The following is a 22,899-nucleotide window of genomic DNA, read 5'->3' as shown; positions in this document are numbered from 1 at the left end:
ACCACTTCTCTAATTTCCAAGTAGATTATATTAAAGATTTTATCAATATTTGGGCAGAACCAAAAATTTTTTTTTTAAATGAAGACTGTTTTCTTTCACTAGATGTGGGTTTTTCCTTCATCAGAGACAGGGACATTGAAAAGGAAAAGACGTTGAAATTATTATTATTTTTTTTTAAAGATTTTTATTTATTTATTTGACAGAGAGAAATCACAAGTAGGCAGAGAGGCAGGCAAAGAGAGAGAGAGAGGAGGAAGCAGGCTCCCTGCCGAGCAGAGAGCCTGATGCGGGACTCGATCCTGGGACCCTGAGATCACGACCTGAGCCGAAGACAGAGGCTTAACCCACTGAGCCACCCAGGTGCCCAAGACGTTGAAATTATCATCGAGGCAGTACCAAGGACTAAAATTGGCCTTAGTTGAGGAATGAGCCCTGAGGGGAGGATTTATATTCCTAGATTTTTATTTTTCCTTTAGTGGTCAGTCAAAAATCAGGGTTCACCATTTTTTTTTTAAAGCATATACATAACCATTCTAGTCATTGGCACTTTGCTAAGATAACTCAGGACATCTGCTGTTTGATTTTTTGGGGGATTCAAAAATTTGCTTCGGTAATTGCTGCTCTAATAAAATGCTTTATAATAAGAATTTCAGGGTTAAATTTAATATTTTGATTTTATCTCTCCTCACTGAAAGATAGCTGAAATGTACTGATTTTAATACACTTCAATGGTCACCGAATTCATATATCCTAGGAATATCAAGACCATTTAATTCATAAGGTTTCACAGACTTCTCTTTAAATTTGAAAAGAAACTTCAAAAACATCACATCCAGACTCTTCATTTTTCAGATCAGAGAACTGAACCCCAAAGAATCAGAATGAATTGCCACAGACATTGGTGAAAAATCCAGAAATACAACTTTGTTGTATTCCAGTCCAATATTCCTTTCTCTATGAATACTGCTTCATTTGTAGCTTTTCATGGGTAATTTTGGATTACTTGCTTATGTTTTGAATTTCTGGATTCATTGTCAGCGTCCAAAATAACGTGTGAAATAAAAGGCTAACCAAATCTTCCGCAACAAAGCAACTGAATTTATTTTGAAATGCCATTCAGTAAAGCCAAGTCTCAAAGGGTTTTCAAGACTATCGTATTCCAAGTTATTTTTAGACAAGAAGAGAATAGAATCCTGGAAACATGGACCTTCTTATTAAACAATTTGATACCAGTCTCCCCAGAAACCAATTTAGGTTGTGAAGTTGATTCTCCAAGGACATATTAAGAGTGCCAGTTTCGCCTTTCCTCATGACTTTTAGAATTAACCTTCCCCTCTAACACCCCCCAAAAATACCAGAATAGAACTCTGTCTTCTATCTGGACATTTTTTAAGAGAAAATAAATATGAAAACATGAGAGTTTTAGACACCATAGACACAAATCTCGAGGGAAGAAATGCTATGCTACTTTTATTTTCTTAAAATTTCAACATAAAATTTTACGATCATTGAAATAGGTATGTTAGATACATCTTTATTTGAAAATCATTATTCTACTTTCTTAAGAACACCTAAAACTAGTATTACACTGTATGTTAACTAACTAGAATTTAAATAAAAACTTAAAAATAAGTAAAAAATAAATAAAAATTTAAAAAAGAATTCTTTTATCTTATTTTATGTGTTCTGTTACTAAACATGTAATAACACATGCTTATGTTAGGAAATCATTCATAAGCCTACCACCCAAAAAGGGCTTCCATTAATCATTTGGTATACTTTACATCTGGTATTTATTTCAGTCCATCTATCCATGTATCAATTTCTGTTTCTCCTTCTCTCTTAATAAAATCTGTACCACCTTCTTTATATAATTTTCATGTTGTTTTACTCCAACATTTGTCTTTTTTTTTTTTTGGATGTCCTTAAGCATCATTCAAATATTTGAGTTTAATTTTGGAATAGTGATCTCCTTGGAGGTATTATAATTAAATCAGTCAATTTTTTTTTTGATAGTCAGATGATTTTTTGTGGGCAATTTTAATGTAACAAAAATTAACATCTATTAAGCACTTACTATGAGATAAATGTGATACTAAGTTTTATATATATATAGTTTTATATATATAAATATATATTTATATAAATTATATATATAATTTATATAGTTTTATATATATTTTAATATTTATAAATATATACATATAAATTATTATATAATTTTATATCGTTTTATATATGTGTGTGTGTATATATAGAAGTATATGTGTATGTGTGTGTGTGTGTGTGTGTGTATATAAAATTTTATTAACTCGCCAAAACACTTTATGATATAAGTACAAGTCCTAAAGTGCAGAGAAAGTTTAAGGGGCTTTTAGAAGATAAATATCTTGCCCAAGGTCATACTACTAGTAAATGGAGGAATCTGAGTTTGATCTAAAGTGAGAAGTCCATGTTCTTTTTTTTTTTTTAAGATTTTATTTATTTATTTGACAGATAGAGATCACAAGTAGGCAGAGAGGCAGGCAGAGAGAGAGGAAGGGAAGCAGGCTCCCCGCTGAGCAGAGAGCCCGATGCGGGGCTCCATCCCAGGACCCTGAGATCATGACCTGAGCCGAAGGCAGAGGCTTAACACACTGAGCCACCCAGGTGCCCCAAAGGTCCATATTCTTAACCATGCTATAATGTTATGACATGGAGATTTCTTTTTCAATACTATCAAGTCGTTTACCTACTTTTTAACTGATGCAATAATCTTGCTTATTCACTTATTAAGAATACCACAGATTTCATACTGCTTTTCTCTTTGATTAGCCATGATATCTTTTTTTTTTACTAAATCCAGAGCACATTGACTAGATTTTTAATTTGTTAATATTTTGATAATTACAGTTAGTACAGTTTAATATCAGTGCAGCCAGATTGTCCCCCTGCTTTCCCCCCCCCCCAACACCTTGAGCTGTTTTCATCCACTTAGATGCATTGGAGGTTTATTTTGTTAAGTCTCAAATCATTTCCAGCTGGGAATTGCGTAAGCCCTAGCAGTTATCTGGAGAAGAGTGAGTATACTCACCTTCACTTAGCCACCGGATATTGACGGGGTTCCTACCATGTGCCATGCACTGCTCCCTGAGTCTTCTCTCTAACAGTGAGCAGTACAGATAAAAATCCCAGCAATCACAGTCTTGTTGGGAGATACTGAAAATGAACCAGTAAGCAGCTAAAATGTCTGGTTTGTCAGGAGATAATGAGTCTTATCGGCAAGAGCTAGTGGTAGGGTACAACCTCTGGAACATTGTCCACTGTTTCAGATCCTTTTGACTCTTATGAAATCTATTTATTTTTGTACCAACACCTTGACATTATATTCTTAGATGCTTTTATTACTATTAAAAATAGGATCTTTGTTATATTATGACAGTTAATCCAAAAATATATTCATTCATTTAAATGTACTTTGTTTCTGGCTGTGTTGCTGCTTGCTCTTATCAAACTGTGGTTCCATTTATTCTCCAAGAGTTCAAATTATTCTGTCATCTGGAAATAATACTTTTATTTCTCTGCTCTGGTGAGTATATTTATTTTTACATTTCTTGTCTTCAGTTACTGTCTAAATTCTAGAATCTAAACAAAGAAAAAAAAAAGTTGGCAAATAATTGTCTAGGGCCAAATCCAGTCTTTGACTTGTTTTCATAAAATGTTTTATTGGAATATGGTGACACCCATTTGTTTAAAAATTATGTGTCTGTTTAGTACTATATTGGCAGAGTTGAATAGTTGTGATATAGACCACATGCCTGCATAGACTTTGCCTACCCCTTCTCTGGACTATTATCTAGAACTAACTTCAAATAGGCATTAGAGGGGCTCCTGGGTGGCTCAGTTAAGTGACTGACTCTTGATTTTGGCTCGGGTCATGATCTCGGGATCCTGGGATCGAGCCCTGAATCAGGCTCCATGTTCACTGTGGAGTCTGTATGTCTCTCATCATTCCCCCTCTGCCCCTCCACTCCTGGCCTTTCCCTGTCTCTCAAATAAAGATGTAAAAAAATATGAATACACATTAGAATCACCTACAGGGTTTCTTAATACACAAAGTGCTGCCTCCACACACCCTCTCAATTATTTGCATTTCTAAGACGTTCCCAGGAGATGCTGATACCACTGGCTCTTGGAACACATCTTGAGAACCATTGGTCTAAAAGTTCTAAGAGAAAATTAAGTAGTAGTGACTGTGGGTATTCTTATCTCGTATCTGACTTTATTAACGTCTCTTGTTAAAGCTTAAGAGAATGTTGATTGTTGGTCTAAGAGATGTTTTAAATGTGGGAAGAAGTACTGTATTCTACTTCTATTTTACTCAGTGTTTTTTCTGTTTTGATTTATATTAGAAAATCAAGAATGGGCATTTCATTTTTATCAAGAATTTTAGGGCATTTATCAAACAATTTTGGATTATATTTCTATATTAATGTTTTCAAATCATCAACAACCACTGAATTTCTGGAATAAAACCTATTTATGTAGAGTGTATCATCCTTCATACACATACACTTACAGGTATATCTGTGTGTGTGTGTGTGGGGGTGTTTGTGTGTGTGGGGGGGCATGTGTTGTCTTAGATGGCCTAATGTTTGCCTCAGCTTGATTAATTTAAACAGTATTTTTTTCCTGACTGTGCGTCCCTGACCACCCTGTTTCTACACATTAACATTAGAAAAGTTGCAATTATAAATTTTTCTCTACTCTTTTTCCTGCCAGATTTGCAACCCAGCAATGTCTTCCTCAAGGCCCCATCAACCATCTCTTTGAAATACAGTCATCAAGCAAGTTAATGCTCCAGTCTCCCAATCTCTGGGGGAGAGCAGGAACCTAACTTTGGTAAGTGCTAATTACCAAACACGGATGACCTGATCACACTGACCTACACCTGCCTTTGCCCCACATGTCCTCTGGTACCTTTTCCCTAGATCATTCCAGCACTTAAACTCTCCCACCATTTGTTTCAATGGAGACCTCTCTCTCTCTCTGCTGTTGCAATAGTTTTGAATAAAGTCTTCCCTGCCTGCTTAATTCTGTCCTTAGTTTTTTGGCAGTATGCACATACATGTAAGTTTTAACATGTGTTTTTCCCTTTGGTATTTATGCATCAAACTACATTGGCAAACTACATTTTTATGGTATAGTTCTCAAGTTAAATGTTAGGTCTTTGATATCCTCATCATATAAAGTGGGAAATTTTGAATTTCTTTATTGTATTCTTTTTTTTTTTTTAAGACTTATTTTATTTGTCAGAGAGAGAGATAGCTTAAGCAAGAGGAGTGGCAGGCAGAGGGAGAAGTGGGCTCCCCACTGAGCAAGAAGCCTGATGCTGGACTCAATCCCAGGGCCCCAGGATCATGATCTGAACCAAAGGCAGATGCTTAACTGACTGAGGCATCCAGACATCCTTTTTTATTGCATTCTGATCTGGGTTATATGGTACAGAAACTAGTTTCTTTTAAAAGCTTAGGAAATTTCACCTGAAAATACATGTGCTTCCCAACTTTAATGGAGAACAATCCTTTATAAAATTAAAAAATGAATCTAAGGGTATAGATCTCTTTAATTTTTTCCTAGCATTTGGCATAGACATCAATTTTGATAATTTAAAATTTCCCCAGATGTGCATTATTTTATTAGAATAGTAACAATTATTTACTGAGGACTTAAAAATGGTTTCCTCCTATTTTAACCCAAATTGCATATGTATGTATTTCTTATCTTTGCAATTTTTTTGGACATGCCACAGGGTTATCTAATTGATTACACTGTGTGTTTATTAGCTCCTTCCTCTTTTGCAAAGAACCAGCGTTTATTTTTCCTAATACATTATTTTTTATACCTGCTTTATTTCTTCATTTTCCTCCATTTTTTATTTATTTTCACAGATCATCTTTAAATTGACAATATTTGAGTACATTTTAAAAAGGATCAGATTTATTTGGCTTTTACTGGGATGCAGCCATAACTCACAGAGATTTACAAGATGTGCTTTTAATCACTTTACACCAAGAATGCTATTTTCATTTTGTTAATCTGTACAATCCAATGGAAATTTGAAACAGGCTTTTTTCTTCAGATGTTACTATTATTTATAGAATGACTACTATAACCTTGCATGCTTAATGGAAACTATGTACTTTGCTTTTTCAACATGTAGCCTATATTTTGCACCATTTTGAAGTAATTTTACACGGAACAATTCATGTTTAAACACTTTGCAGGCTAGAATGCATTAATTCCACAAGAGTTGCCTGAATTTTGAAACTTCATAATATTGCACCTCAAGCTACAATCGATGCTGTTAGAAGCCAGAATGGAGCAGTAGGAGTAATTTGCCTGTTTCAGCTAATGTTTCAAAGAGTATATTTGCTAATAAACAATGCCCCAAACTGGGAGAAATATGGCCTCCCCTTACTTCCTCTCCATCGTTTTTTTTTTTTTTTTTTCCACTTCAGTGTGACAATTACTACAGTTATCTTCATTATTAGTCTTTAACTTTTACTTCTTTAGGCTACCAGGGAAATTAAGGGCAATAAGAAAACAAATGTCTTCTTTAATGAGAGTGAGCCAATTTGCAGGGAACTTTCATTATGAAGTCTATTTTCTGAGTCCCATTTGAAGCTAATAGGCATGTTCTAGCACTCAAGGAAGAGCAAGCTTAGTTGGTGGCACAAGCATTTCTCCTCTTGGGTTCAACTGCACTTATCCCCTACTCTTAGGGGAACAAAAACAGGAATGAAATCCTGTGAAGATATAGGTGAAGATATCCTGTGAACAATAGGTAACTACCACCTCCTTCCCATTTGCTTAAATCATTTTGTTATGTTTGGGAAAATGTGTGTTTCCTATGTTACTCTGTTTCATGACGTTCCCAAGTGAGGCTGTTTTTACTGTGAAGTCATTTGAATTTGAAGGAATTCCTTGTTACCAGCTTGCCTTTCACTCAGGAGGAAGGGGAGGAGGATGTCCCTTATCCCTAAACTGTGGTTAATCAGTAACCCTGTGACAGAACTTAACTGATGGCGAATGTACCATTCCCTAGGGATATTTGATGTAGCACCTCAGAGGTTGATCAAGTTGATATTTTCAAACTAGTCAAATGTGATTTTGTCTCCATGCCCCACTGACATGAAGGATCCTTGGCATGAGCCTTTCTCCTGGCATGGTAGAAGTTGATATAAAACCAGCAACTCTTAAAATATCACAACTGCCTGCTAATTAAATCAAACACAATGTGTATTACAATTCACATTCCAAAAGTATCAGGTCATACAGTATTCCTTATGTACTGTGGATTGGAGCATAATTACTAAAATTCCGAAACAAAAAAATTCATGAGTAGACCCCAACTTACATAAACAAAAGCAGCCTTTATGAAAACATTAAACAGAGTCATGTGTTAGCCTGCTAGTTCTTCCAGGCCTATAAGCATCTAAATTATATTACTGACTTTTGCATTGCAACATAGCATCCATACCTCTACATACTTGATATTTTAGCAAAAATTGGCTGGTTTATTTATATAAATGTACATAAAAATCACATCTTTAGTACTTCTTTAAGTTGAAACTACCATAATTTGGCACATATAGTTGTCAATGGTACAGCTGAAGATAAAGAGACCACAAAAATATTATGGACTGTTAGCTAGGTCCTGGTGCTCCCTAAAGTCTCTGAGTGAAGCTAGTTCTCCTTCATTAAAAGTGAATGTTAGAAACATATACTGGGCCCAAATTCAGGTTCTCCTGGCCACTTAATGAGAAGGACATGTAGAGAATACTTTTTAGGCCCACGGAGATGCACCTAGCACTACCAGTAGTAGAGAAGCACTGATTAGGAGCAATCCTTTGAGTGTTGTCAGAAAGAAGAAGGCAAAAGCTGTTGATTGGCACATCCCACTGCTGGAGAGAAAGGGAAAAAAAAAAAAAAAGAGAAAGTGAACAAACCTGGACCTAAGTCACATGGTTAATAGGTAAGCAATAGCAGATTAGCACTGGGATAGGTTGATTATAATAAACTATAATGCCTCTTAGGAGGGTTAAAAGAACATGTCAGTAAGGACAGCACTTGCTTTCACTCTCCTACTTGAAATAGCCACTTGCAGTTTTGAAGATAATAATGAAGTAAGCAGTGGCATCATAGTTTCTACCATGGAGAAAATAAACATGTATAATGAATCACAGTTTGTTCATATTATATCAGGAAGATTATGACATTGAAAAGTGGCCAACGAGGAGATACTTGTTTTGGTCTTCCCAAATTTGCAGGGAACTTCTTTATCAATGTCTGTTCTCCCTCTTCAAATAAGGACATCCCAGTTTCCTTTGGGATATTACTGCTCAACACTCAGTCCACATGGAACAGGCAAGGCTAACCCCAGTCCTGGATCCAGGACTAAATGTGGACAATCAGAACATTACACGGGCACTCCCCATCACATAGTCTACACTGGAGTTGTGTATTCTGGCACAAAGACTGGCTCACCTGGACCTCTGCTGGCCCAGTCAGGAAAACAGGATCTCTCTCCATGAGGGTCAGTGAGATGATGACCAGGGATAGCCAGCTCCAGTCATCCTACAGCTGCTGGATCACCATATAGAGGGAACTCTCCAGGAGCAAGGTGAACATGGGGAGGTGGTGGTGGCTCAGTTGGTGAAGCATCTGCCTTTGACTCAGGTTATTATCTCAGGATCCTAGGATCCAGCCCTGCACTGGGTTCCCTTTTTGGTGGAGTGTCTGCCTCTCCTCCTGCCTCTCCCCTGATCATGTTTACTCTCTCCCTTTCTCTCTCTCTCAAATAGCTATATAAACCAAAATACCCTTTCTTTACTCATGCTGCTTTGAGTCGGGATTTTGTCACTTGCAAGTGAAATACTCCTGAGTTATTGGGAAATACTGACAAAAGTTTCAGAGGTTTGTGATATACTTAGTAGGACTTCTTCTATCTCCTCCCAGACTTTGGTGATTGACTGGCTTGAGCCATGTTGTCACTCTTTCTTTCTCTCATACATTTCTTATTCCTCTCTCTCTCTCTTTAATAATTAACCCATCAATTTACTTTTTATAGAAACAAGGTAATCACACATTATGTTTATGCTTTGGGCCCTGAAAACATAGTTTAATAAGACATGAGTTTGCCCTCCTGCAGTTCAAAATTTAGTGAGGAAACAGAAATATAAACATGTAATTAGGAAAGGAGAGAGGTAAACAAAATACTCTGAGAGCGTACAAGAAAGTGTGCCCATGCCCAGAAGAGTCAGGCAGGCTTTGTAGAGGTGAATGTGATGGAGAGGAGAGAAGAGGAGTATCCCTGGTGAAGAAGGATTTTCAGGGTGTGGTAGGGACAGCAGATAACAGATGCAAAGACGGGGAAAGAGAAGAGGTCATGAGAGTGGCGTGGTGAGGGATAGGGTAGTGCAGGTGTGCAGAAGCATAGGGTGTACAATGGGCCTAGAGAAAGAGTTGGACAGCTCTGGCATCTCTCAAAAAGAGCTGTGCTAGGGGTGCCTAGGTGGCTCAGTCTGTTAAGGGTCTAACTCTTGGTTTCAGCTCAGGTCATGATCTCAGGATGCTGAGATTGAGTCCTGAGTAGGGCTCCATGTTCAGCAGGAAGTCTACTTCTCCCTCTCCTTCTGCCCCACTCCTGGCTTGTGCTCTTTCTCTTGCCCACCCCCCCAATAAATAGAAAGAGAAAGAGAGAGATGTACCAATTTCCACCTTTTTTACTTTAGATCACTTCATTTTTTTCCCAAGTGAAATTTTTATCTATGTTTTTGATTATATGGTTATTTTATTCTTTTCCTTTCAAGGTCTACCTCTAATCCTGTGTAAACTGATGATAATTCTCTCATTCTGCACTGTTCTCTCTCCCCAGAAGAATTCCTCTCTGGGTCCTCATCCATAAACACATGCAGGTTTAGGCAGGCACCCAGTTATCATCAGTGCAGTACCTGCTGTGATAATGACAACCAATGAATCAGCTTCTGTTCCAGATGCCCTCTGACTGGCAGTGAAATGAGCACATTTAAGAATGGACTTTCTTCATCCAGGCTTGGGGTGGTCTCATGCAAAAAAAGAGAGCCTTGATAAACCTGGAAACTGGACAGGAGCAGAAGAGTTTCACCTATTGGCTGATGTGAACTCAAAAATGTTCTCCTTGTCAGAGGGGCACCTGGGTCGCTCAGTCAGTTAAGGGGCTGTCTTTTGATTTTTGGCTCAGGTCATGATCTCAGGATCCTGGAATCGAGTCCCTCACCAGGCTCCCTGCTAAGTGGGGAGTCTGTTTGAGGATTTGCTTTCTGCCCCTCTCTTCGCTTGCCCTCACTCACCCTTTCTCTCTTAAAAATAAATAAATAAATAAATAAATAAATAAATAAATAAATAAATAAGGGAAAGCTCCTAGCTATATGTCTATTGAGTACTTAAAATGTGGCTAGTGTGATAGAGGGATTAATTTCCATTTTCCATTAATGAATTTAATTTTAATGAATTCGATATAAATTTAAATAGCCCCACTTGGTTATGACTACCATATTGTTAGAGTTTAATGATGTTATTGGGAATGAATGAAAATAGATATACCTCAAATAGCCCTCCTTCCAATTGACATTGCTTAAATGTGTATGTTTAGGCAGATGTGACCAACTAAAACTGTTTTAGGAGTATGTGTTAGTTAGGATTCTCCAGAGAAACAGAACTGATAAGATGCAGATGGAAGTATTTATCATAAAGAATAGCCTCACACAATGACAGAGGCTGAGAAGTCCCAAGATCGACAGTCAGCAAGCTAGAGACTCAGAGCTGCTGGTGTGTAGTTCCAGCCTGAGTCCAAAGGCTCAGGAAAGCTGATGGTGTGAATTCTGGTCTAAAGACCAGCTGACTGGAGACCCAGGAAGAGCTGATATTTCAGTGGGAATCTGAAGGCTGGGAAAGAACTATGTTCTAGTTTAACAGTCAGGCGGAAAGAATTACTCAGTGTTTATGTTCTTTTCAAGTCTTCAAGCGAGTGCATGAGGCCCACCCACGTTAGAAAGGGCAATTTGCTTTACTCATTTCATTGATTCGAATGTTAATCTCATCCAGGAACACCCTCTCATATATGTCCCCAGAATAATGTTTAGCCAAACTAAAATAATGTTCACACCCTGCAGCTCAGTCAACTGAACACAAAATTATCCACCACAGAATATTTCTAATTTAACCTGACAGAAACAGCTTACTTTGGGAAACTGAGGCAATAGGCAAGGCAACAAGTTAAAATGTCTTCCCACTTCCTGATTCTATAAATGGAAAAGACGTAGAGAGATTACATACAGATCAGATTATGCTTTCTCATCATTCTCTCATCATTCAGGTTTTCTGCTCTTTTCATTTCTTACTTTATTAACCCTTCACCCATCCACCACAACTTATTTTGTTGACCTGAAAAAAATGACAAAGACCTTATACATTTGTACACTTAGAAACGAAATATTTTCCCAGAGATTTATTATTTACAATTATTTACAATTATTACAATTAATTACAATTATTTACAATTATTATTTACAATTACTTTCCTGAAAGATTATTTCATCCACTTTCCCATTTCAGCATGGCATCAATTAAACATTACTTCTAATATTCCATACAGTCTTATCTCTGCATGGGAAATGGTAGTTAAAAAAAATGTGTATATATATATATATATATATATATATATATATATATCTCATTGAGGGTGACAGCAATTTACATTTAGTGTCTCAAAACCATTAAGTGTGTGAGGGGGGAGAGTTTCATTCTTTTTTTTTTTTTTTTGAGAGATTCATTATTAATTCATGGCAAACTATCTTAAAAATCCACTTTGTCCATCTCTACCAAGATCAATATCCACATGTAATACAGTTGCTTCTTACAAAACTATCTTGCCCATTCCCAAAGTCCAGCCACTCAGGCCCTCTTCAGGACCAGCCCACTCCTTTGTTCTCCCTCTGCCTTTGACATGGTTTACTGGAGAGTGTCTGTGACCACCAGTGGTGGCCAATCAGATGTCTCTCCACTAATTTGTTTATCTATGGATGGTCATTTAACCGGGGACTGGTCAACGGATTGTGAGGAGTGCCTCCTGGGAAAAGTTTTCTTGCTTTTTAAAATCACAGGGAAATGCATCATCCTGCCTTTTTGCTGGGATTGTCGTATTTTTATGCTTCTAGAACTTGTTGGAGGAAGTCTTCAAGAGCATCTGAGTGCCATTTAACTTAAAAGCTGGACCCAGGAAATGGGAGGCTCCTCATCCTCTTCCCTGCCCTTGTAATGTACACTCTGTTCACCATTCCCACAATGGGAACCATTTTCAAAGACATAGCCTTGAGGGAATAAAGTGTTGTTGAGACCATCTGGAAAGTATATGTGCCTGAACCCAGTTAAGGTCTCTGTATATGTATAAACTTTGAAGATTCTGGTGGGCACTTATGGAATTCTACTTGCCCTGAAGCTGCTCAAGACAAGCCTTGTCTGAATGTTCCCTTGCTAATTAAAACTGCTGCCTCCTAACCTGGGGCAGCCTCTTTCTTCGATCTCCTCTTCTCTTCACGGTATGGGGCCAGATTGCTAAGCAACACTTCTGTAGTCATCTCACTACGAGACTGAGATTGGAGCCAACCCACAGAAGAGGGCAATGCAAAATGAATCACAGAGCAAGGCTAGGATACTGGTGCATGTGTGAAGTCTACCTTATCATGAGTCTTTTTTTTTTTTTAATTAATTAATTAATTTATTTATTTGAAGAGAGAGAGCATGCACATGTAAGTAGGGAGAAGGGCAGAGGGAGAGATTCTTTAAGCAAACTCTCTGCTGAGAGTGGAGCTGGATGCAGGGCTGAATCTCAGGACACTGAGATCATGACCTGAGCTGAAAACCAAGTGGGAGTTTTAACTGACGGAGACACACAGGCACCCCAACCCTACCGTTTCTTGTTATGTGATTTCAGGGTCTGAGAAGCATCTGAAAATTTACTCCTCTTGCAAGTCAACAAGTTGATCTGCGAGTTCCATGGATGTTGGCAGAAGGCACGAGACTCTTGGGTAAGGAACAGAGGATGATTTGTGGCAGCCAGGGTATCAGCATAGGCACTGGTTCTCTGAGCCCCCAAATCCCACAGAATGATGTGAAGAGGACTGGAAGATACCTGTTCTCACAGTAGGTCATGTTATAGGAGAGAAACTCTGAACTTAGGGAACCTGAGTCTTTATCATGGACAATAAGCATGCCTGCTCTTTGCTCTTGAAGGAGACATTACTTTCATTTTACTATACACCAAAGAGTCTTGTTGTTGACTTTGGAGGGAGACAATGTCTATCCTCCAAGACTTTTCACCATGCGAAAATCCTTGAAAAGGTAGACTGAAAGAAAGAGAGGCAGTGCCTCTGCTCATAAAATGTGCAGAAACAGAAGAGATCCGATAAGAATTGTCTTTCAATAAAGAATAATAAGGCCCCCTTATTGTTTAGCCCAATTTGGGTTGGTATTTTCTGTTACAGAAGAGCTACCCAAATCATCCTTACTATTGTATAGAGGAAAGTTATGCAGATCAAGACATGGGGTTGGCTATACTTAGAGTACTTATTCCAAACACACCAAGTGTGATGTGTGAATGACATCTATGTAGCTTACTCTCAAACAGTGAAGCCAGAAATTTTTGTGTCCTGTGGAGAATCTCAGAATGTATCTAACTCACTGATCTTACACTGACTGCTAGCTGATATTCAGCATTTCTCTTCTCAAATCAAACCCTAGGTTAATATGTGATAAGAGAATAAAGAAAGAGGGAAAGGGAGCTGATATCTATGTGTGATCTTCAGAGTCTGAGGGATGGAGATCAAAATGAAGAAATCAGAGGAAAACATGGTAGACTCTGTGTTTCTAATATAATTGGTAAAGTGAGTTTTTGTCTCCCAAAGTGTCTATAATCAATAGTGTTTATATCCATAAAGTTGTCCTTTCAAACTGTTTTCTCTTAGTGTTTGACTTCTTATATATCCGTAGGAAATTAACCAAAGCTTTAAACAACCTAATTCCTGTGAAAGTTATGTTGTTAAATAAGTTGTTAAGAGATTGTAGCTATGAAATCAATTTCATATGATTATCCTGGGAAAAAATTTTATGAGAACAACAGCTACATTATTCAAAATAGTTTTTTTTTTTTTTTTTGACTGAGGAAAAAAAAGATCTTGTGGGTTTCGTTACTGAAATTGGGTTATTTACTTTTAATGAATAAAAACTGTTACATATAATGAACAGGTTAATTTTTAATGATGCTCACACCTAAGTTTAATGAAAAGAATGTGAACATTTGAATGACAAAGAGCTGGACATATTTGTCTTATGGTTTACATTTCTCTGTATAAGGAGAAGAGCTTATGACTGGATAAAAAAAAAATGGAATGGGGAAAATAAAAATAATACCTAGTTTATTTTCCTTAACTTGATTCAAATTTTGCCAGGTATTTCTATATCAAAACCAAATGGGGGGACAAAACTTTGAGCTGATTATATCAATTCACTCAACCAAGTTTTTTCTTTTCTTTTTTTTTTTTTAAAGCAAATGATGCTCTTTATTTCTCTGCAGTGAAAAAGACAATGAAGTCCCAGTTCTCACAGAACTTATCTTCTGAAGATGAACATCCAACAACTCAAATCCTAAGTGCCAATCAAGTTTACTTTTTTGATGCAGTCACTTAAAATAAAAATCACCTTCGTGAATTGGTAAATGAAACATCGTGGTGATCACTTGAAATATGAGATATTGATATATTTCCTTTCCTCTACTTCTTGGACTACCTGACATGCAAAAAGAAAACCTGAAAACATCAACACTCACTTCTCTAAAATTCTTTAAATCTTCTTTTCTCTCCCCAAAATTTGTACTATCTACAAATCTTCACACCAAGTTGCAAAGGAAGAGACTTGATTTTTTGAGTTTTGCCTTGGCAGGGAAGAAATTACTCTTCCCCTGCAGTAACCAGACTGGCTAAACTTCCTGCCTTTGATGACAGAGAACAACCAGAGCTCTGAGTCAATCTGGAAGATCTGGTAGAGGGTTGAGGTTGAGAATCTCTTATGGGCTCTACCTTGGTATTAGGGAAGTCAAAGACAGGTATGTGAGTGGCATTCTTTGGGAGGAGAGAGTTAAGACTGCTCTCCAGTCTCTGGAGGTATTCCCAGTTTCCCCATGGGCTTGCAGGTAGACCATAGATGTGACTGGGGAACATTTTATATTTTGTCATCCTCCCAAAGAAGTTGATGACGGAGACCCCTCACAGAGGCTATGAATTAGATTTAGGGGAAGTGGCCAGGCCTCCACAGTCTCAGCCACCTGCTGTGGAGAAGGCTATTTGGACACCCAAGACCCTCCAATCTGTCAAAATACAGAAGTAGCAAACAGCAGAGATAATTTGAGAGAGCTACAATAGGACAAGAGTAGCTAGACCAGGCAACAACAGAGACCATCATGAGGACTCTAATAGTGGATGCAGGCAAAGAAGAGCTATGCAGAACCAAACATGGACCCTCTTGACCCTGAGACAATCACAAGCAGAAAGTCAGTGTCCCTCCTTTACTTGCTAGAAAAGGGTCCCATGCAAGTTATGTTTCATTACAAGCTGAACCAGAGGAACAGGGAGCGATCTTTGCCAGTTGGGAGAAGTGCCCAGGTGCTAGAGATACAGTAACATCATTCGACCACCCAGATTATTCAGTTGTATAGAGCTTGCCAGAGTGGTCTAGAGTAAACTGTCATTAAACATACTTGGAGGAGAGGTGTTAGGCTATATTAATTCTGGCTAATAAACCCCACCCAGGTGCAGTACCACCCACCTGTGGTTCTATGGGTCACCTGGAAAGGGTCTGCGTGTCAGCTGGACTTGTTCCAGTTGGTTCTCCCACACGTGAGAAGAGGCAGTGGTTATCTGGGGTCTGTTTTATTCATGTCCTTCCTAAAAGTGCACAAAGACAAGCCAAATTGCATGTTTTTATTTAATTTTCTGCTCTCATCACATCTGTTCACTGTCCAAAGGTCAAATAGGTCACAAAGCACAAACAGAAAGTCCCTGGGACAGGGAAGTACCGCACGTCAGTGGAAGAGTGGGGACAGAACAGCTGAACAATAAGCCAGTCCGTGACAGGTGCAGACCATTCAGAACCTGATCCCCCCATATTTAATGACTAAATGCCGTTTTAAACACAATTATATTTATTTGTATTTATACTTACTTCACATGTCTTATATTTATTTTTATACATTTTTATGAATTTACTATGGTACGCCTCCCTCGATAGTTTGGTGGCTCTCTGTTTTCAGCTTCTTGGGGAAAATTTTGTTGTATACCGCAGATTCATCAGAATGCTGTTTTATCTTAATTAGGAGGCATGTAGCTGTCAATGGGTGCTAGGGAAAAAGGCTAATGAAACACTGATAGACTGTTAACTATAGTCCTGCTTATGAGTGGTATAAAGTGCTTTTTAAATTTTTAAAATTTTCTTTTTTAATTTTAACGGTAAATTCGTACTCCAAATCTTTGACATGGTTATGATAGCTTCAGAATTGTGCTAATAGACAAATAATGTCAGAAGGGACTTAAAAATCTACTTTTTTTTTCTACTGCTTTCCCCAAAGTGGTAAGCAAAGCCTTAAAATGTATGCCCTTCATTTGGTGAAGAATACCCTTTTTCATTTTTATTTTAAGATATCTTGGTGCACTTATAATAAGAATTTTAATGATTAAAAAAAAAAAACAGATTAGGGCTCTTGCTAACTATACTTCCACCACTCAGAATAGGTCAGGGATCTTTCACACACAATTTTAGGAGAGCATTTCAGTAAAGCTTAATGAAAGAATTATTGTTATGCTGAGCTCCCAATCATACCAACCGTTGCTAAATCAGGTCCTGGGGTTTGTCAGAAAACCATGTGCTTCCTTCTCTCCAAGTGAGCTGGCAGCTGAGGTAGGGAATCTTAGATGTTTGGAATGTAGCTTTGCAAAGTTTCCTAGGAGTCTGAAAGCTGAAATCTCTTGGTTTCATGTCATGAACCAAAGTGCAAACATTTTTGGAAATAGTTTTACTGTGAAATGTTTGTTTTAAAAAAATAGAAGTGGTCAATACCATGGACTTAGGCTTATTTGTTTCTGGTTCCCCATGCTGCTTCTCCCGACTTACATAATGGTGTGGTGCTGGACAACTGAACTCCTTGCCTGCACAGTTGGGATGGCTCATAGCTACTCTTCAGAGTTGTTTGAGATTTGAGAAGATGCACATAAAATATTTCACAGAAGTCTTGGCACATTATAAATGTTCGATGTATTATAATCATTATTGGTAGATGGCCACTTCCCCCATTAATTTGGTAATAAATCTCTCCCCAAACTCTGATTCATTAGCATTGCAATTGTAAGATTGGACACGTGAGGATTTTGACAGGCCAGGCTTGTGAAAATGCATCATTAAGCATTTTTATGGTATGTTTGAATTGTAACAGAGCCAATTCCACCCTCGAGTACAGACAACCTTGCTTTCCCCTTGAAGGTGATTTTGGCATGCATATTTATTTCAACTCCACTCTGTCTACAGGGCTCTGCTGTCTTTGCTAGAATGTGTAATAGAAATCATGTAGGCTTCTGTCTGGTATCTTGAATCAGAGCTGCACAGGCTGCAAAGTCATTGTTATAACTAAACTTTCTTTTTCATTATTATTTAAATTCAATTAGCCAACATATAGTACATCATTAATTTCAGATGTAGATTTCAGTTATTCATCGTTGCAGGTAATACCCAGTGCTCATCATACCTAAACTTTCTATTCGCTAATTGCATCCCTGTTTTGTAAGGCATAGACATAGGCTCCTGGATTAAAAACATAGTCCTTATCTACCCATCACCTCTGTCCAACTTCCCAGAAGAGAAAAATAGGAAGCAGAATAAGCATGTGCATTTTCTCCTAAAGAAAATTAAATTGATCTGAAATAGTTTAAGAAAGCGTTATCACTAGAGATTAGTGAGAATGTAAAGCTCCAATTGCCCATAGCAGTGGCTCTTAGAGAACAGTGTATCCAAGACAAAGAAACACTCCATTAACTGAAAACTTTTTCATTTACTTATATTTTGTTGTTCGGCAGAAGTTCTCAAAACTTTTATAATGCTTGTGTGCATTTGTGCCCATGATCCATTTGTTAAGAAGCTTGTTTTTTGTTTTAGTTTTTGTTTTTGTTTCTTTGTTTTCTTGTCTCCTGTGTCTATTTCAACCATCCCTCACCCACCATCTCTCATCTTTACTGGGTCAATGTCACTCTTTGGGAAACACTGAGTTCCTGGGTATAGTCCCAAAAAATGCTCATAATCTAACTTCTCCTTCTCTCTTCAACCACATATCTAGATATGACTCACTCTTCTTGCCTCCCTAACTTCCTGAGCTGCACTTTCCCCTAGCAAGCTAGCATCTCTCCTGTTTTGCTTCTTTGTATTTATTGCCAATTGTGTTGGGAGACCACATTTTAGGAACCATCAACATGATGACACCATGATACCTCTTTAGCAGCTAAGTTCTCTCTTGAAGCTTTAGATACTCTATGAAGTTTGTCTGATCATCGTATATGATCTTGTGGCCCCTGCTACCCCCTAAGGTAATTTTGTGAGAACCTTTCCAAACTTTAATTGCCCTTCTTTGTGCCTGTCAACTTTCTGAGGTCAGGCTCACTCTGGATTCCTAGTCTCAAGCTCAGCAGTGAGCACAGTATTAGTGGCCATTAAACATTCCATGTTTGATTGAATAAATTAAGAAATGGAATTAACAAAACAATGTAAGCTATAATAGTTTTCTTCTAGTTTTCTCCCCAGGGAGCTAAGATAGTCAGCAGAGCCTGGGGAACGCCTGATTCCTTGTCTTCCCTGCTCTAGCAAAAATTTTAAACAAGCTATAAAACCTAAAAGTCTGTTTTCTTCATCTTTAAAACCTGCTTAATTAAAGTCCCTATCCTCACAAACTATAGTACAGATGACATGGGGAAACACTTGAAAATAGCTAGGTGTTCTTGGTTCTCTGAAGGGTGCACTGAGGTGCCCCGAGTGTTGTTGCAAACTCCAAAGGGAGATTTTTGAGTTTTCAAGAGAGAATGGACATCGCAAAAACTGCTGGCCTCCTGGTTTCCACATCAGGTTGCATTTCATTACTTTTGATGGTTTCATATCTTTGCGAAGAGGGGTCTGATGGTGGCTATGAAAAAAGCAGCTTTCATCCGTGTGCAGCCAAAAAGGAGGGTAGAGATTCTGAAACCAGTTTTAAGTGTTGAGAAATTACATGCTGCCCAACAGCTGCATGTGACAAGTTAGTAAATAGTTGTGGATATTTTAGAATGAAGTAGAAATGCTATCTTTTGTTTAATATATGTATCAATTTTCCAAATCACTGTTAAGTTGTTGCGATGTAAATAGTTATTTAGATGTTCAGACCTAACCATTTAATAAAAGGAACTCTTAGGGTTTTTTGGTTTTGGTTTCAGTTTTGGCCTGTAGGGGCCATGAAAAAGTTACCAAAAGACTCCACGAGTGAGAAAGTGAGGACTTCTGCTTTGCGTAGTGACCGTTTTGACAACTCAGTGACTACTAGCTTTCTTGAAGGGACAATATATTGAGATATTAATTTGTGTTTCGTATATCCTGTATTTTTTCCTCTTATATCATTCTGTTTCTAAGAATGTATCCTGCACCTGGCGTTTTATTACTCTGGGGAAACTGCACAGCAGAGGGAAAAGCTTTTATGCAGAGGACTTCCTTGCATGGCTTTGAAGGTCCAAGCTTATTATGCCAGCTTTCTCGGAGAGAAGGGACAGATATGCCCTTTGAGGGACAAGGTGTAGGGAGGATTGCCACAATCATAGAACAAAGATGGAAATCTACTGGTCCCTTGAATAGCATGACCTATCCCTCCCTCCTGCAGTGCTCCAAAGAGGTCAGTATGAGAGTGGATAATCTTTCTGAACCTATTAAAAGTCAACTAGTGTTTCTCGGATTAAGTGAAACTCAAGGAATAATAACAGCTCAGGAGAATAGAATATTAGTGATTGAACTATCCCTGTTCTCTGTATACTTGCATACTCCATTTATTTTAGAGACAGATCTCTACAAATCTTCAGCAAATAACAAATACCATGTATTAAGCTCATCTCTCACTCCAAGCACTTGGAAAGGACATACATTGCCTCACATAATGCTAACAAAACTGTGAGTTAAGGTGCCATTACCATGCTCATTTTGTAAACAAAGAACCTGAAGCTCAGAGAAGGTAGGTAACTTGCCCTATGCCACACAGCTAATTCGTGGCAGAGAGCAGATGCAAATTCCAAAACTCATGCTCATGCTGAATATTGGTGGGGAACCTTCTCATTCCAAATGGCAGAAACCCAATTCAAAATAATTTAAATTTAAAACGCAAAGAAAATCTATCTAAAGTTTGGAGATAGTGTATCTGTTCCAGCTGGACCCAGTTGTTCAAATGATGCAGTTGGCAATCTGTCTTGTATCTTTTGGCTCTGTATCCTTCTGTGCTGACTTCTGTCTGAGGAACTCATGTCCATAGGAAGCAAGGTGGTCACTGACCACCTCTGGTGGACCCCCAGCAGACTAAGCCCAGGAGAGAGAGAGTCGCTCTTTCCCAAATATTTCAAAAGGAGACCCAGAATTAATCTCATTGTCCTGTCCTTGTCACATGCCTACTGCTGAGCCAATCTCAGGGAAAAGAAATATGCCAGTTGGCTAGTTCTGGGTCACCTGTCCATTTTAGCATCAGTTTGGATTTAGTCCCATCTGAACCACCTGGATTAGAGTGAGGGCAAGGTAGTTTCTCAAATGAAGATAGAATCGTATAAATAATTAAAAAAACAGAAGGGGTTCTGTCAGGCAAAGCATAACATCTACCCAATGAGAAGTATGTACATTTTTGTTTTTTAGCAAGAGAAGACCTTGAGCTAGTCAGCCCATTCTAGAGGTTAGTTAAGTCCATTTTCATTTCTAGAATCATCTGGGGTTGGCACCAGCTGCTGCTGTGGATTTCCCGCTGTTGCTGTTACTTCCTGAAGGGCATGCCTGTTTTTTTTTTTCATCCTTTCACAATGAAAAAAGGGGATAGGCATTTGTCAAACAAAAAACCCTTAACTGGTAGTGAGGCTCTGTGCAGGGAAGCAAAACCCACATCTCCATCTTGAATTCCATTCAGTTCCCCCTGAAGGAGAAAATGTCCTGAGGCAACAGGTGGGTGTTTACCTGCTTGTGGTCTAGGTGCCGCCTCGGCTGGGCAGCTTTTGAAGCACTCGTAATAACTCCTCTGCGTGGTAACGAACTCCACTAGGATTCAGTTGCCATGCAACTGCATGGTATTTCTCCATAATACTGCCTTTCCTATGATTACAGAGTGAGGAGCTTTTATAGTCATAATAATACCTTACACTCGTGCCAGCCCTTTTACATAAGAGGATCCCGATAGGGTGAATAGAGGGGCTCTTTATGTAAGTCCTTTCACCAAGCACTAAAAATACCCTTGCTTCCAATTTAGCTATGTGGCAGCCATCCTCTTCCAGTTAAAATACACAATAGCTATTTTGGCAGGAGGTGATACGGAGGATTACACATCAGATTTAAAATGTGAACGATATTTAGGTGGACATAATAGAAACATCTCCACAGAGAGTATCTTGGGCGACACGTCAGGGATGTTCCCAGGCTGAGCTATTTTGGGGGTCTCTCTGATTTGGGTAGCTGGGAAACGTTTGATCCTTTTTGTATGGAACAAGAGGAGCAATTGAAAAGTGCATGGGGTCAGACTCCACTGAATGACTCAGCTTCTCCCAGGTCTGAAATAACTCCTTAGAACAGAAGAGTCAGTGTGCCTTCACTGGAGTGCCATTTACCCTTTTTTTGGAGAAAATTACTCTACGTTTCTAACGTCCTAGTTTTCATCTAGTGAGTAGTTACTCACCTGGCAGGATCCAGCACGTTATTTTTAATCCCCTCATCAGAAGCTTTCAGAAATTTAGGTGTTATCAAGGAAACAATATTGTCCCTGGAAACAAACAGGTCATTGAGTTCCCAGACAAACATACCCATTAACCTTTTAAATGAGACTACTGTAACACACCAGAGGAAACCAAACCAAACTAGCTCCGTCTTAACTTTAGCTGGCTCACCATGTGAGGAAAAATAATTTGACAGTAAGAGCTTCATTGCAGTAAGAAATAATTTAAGAATGCCTTCAAAAATCCCCTGCCTTTTTTGGGGGAACACCCACTTTTGGTCCATCTCTGTTTCTACCCCAGTTACATCGAGGGCACAGTACATGTATTATTTTACTGCATCTTCAATGCCAATGATGGTTCAGTGTGAGTTGTCCTCCAATATTTATACCACTCTTTTCCCTTTAATAGATTCCTTAAAATTTATGTGGACACATGGCTTCCTTGGTTAAGACATGTTTTTCCTGTCTTTCTTACAGCTAAGTTTGGACGTGAATAGAAATCCTGACTTGTAGGATATGAGTACAAGTGATTTGTGCATCTTTCTGGTCATGCCCTTAGAGGGAACAGGTGAGTCCTCTCCTCTACCCGACTCCTGCCCTTCTTTCGTGGAATTTCAAATATGGACCATTACTCTTGGTGTTAAGAACTGGGGACTGAGTCTTGGGAGGTGTTGGCAGCCAGATCCTCTACTATGTAGGAAAGTCCAGTTGATAGTTGAAAAACTCAAGCCAAGATGCAGGAGAAAGAAAGAGGGAAAGAGAGAAGAAGAAATAGAGAGAAAGAGAGACTCTTCTTTAGACATTGGAGCCCTGTG

Source organism: Martes martes (genome assembly GCF_963455335.1).
Source record: "Martes martes genome assembly, chromosome: 3".
In the NCBI taxonomy this organism is placed as follows: domain Eukaryota; kingdom Metazoa; phylum Chordata; class Mammalia; order Carnivora; family Mustelidae; genus Martes; species Martes martes.
The sequence above is the reverse complement of the archived record's forward strand: the minus strand, read 5'-3'. Positions refer to the sequence as shown.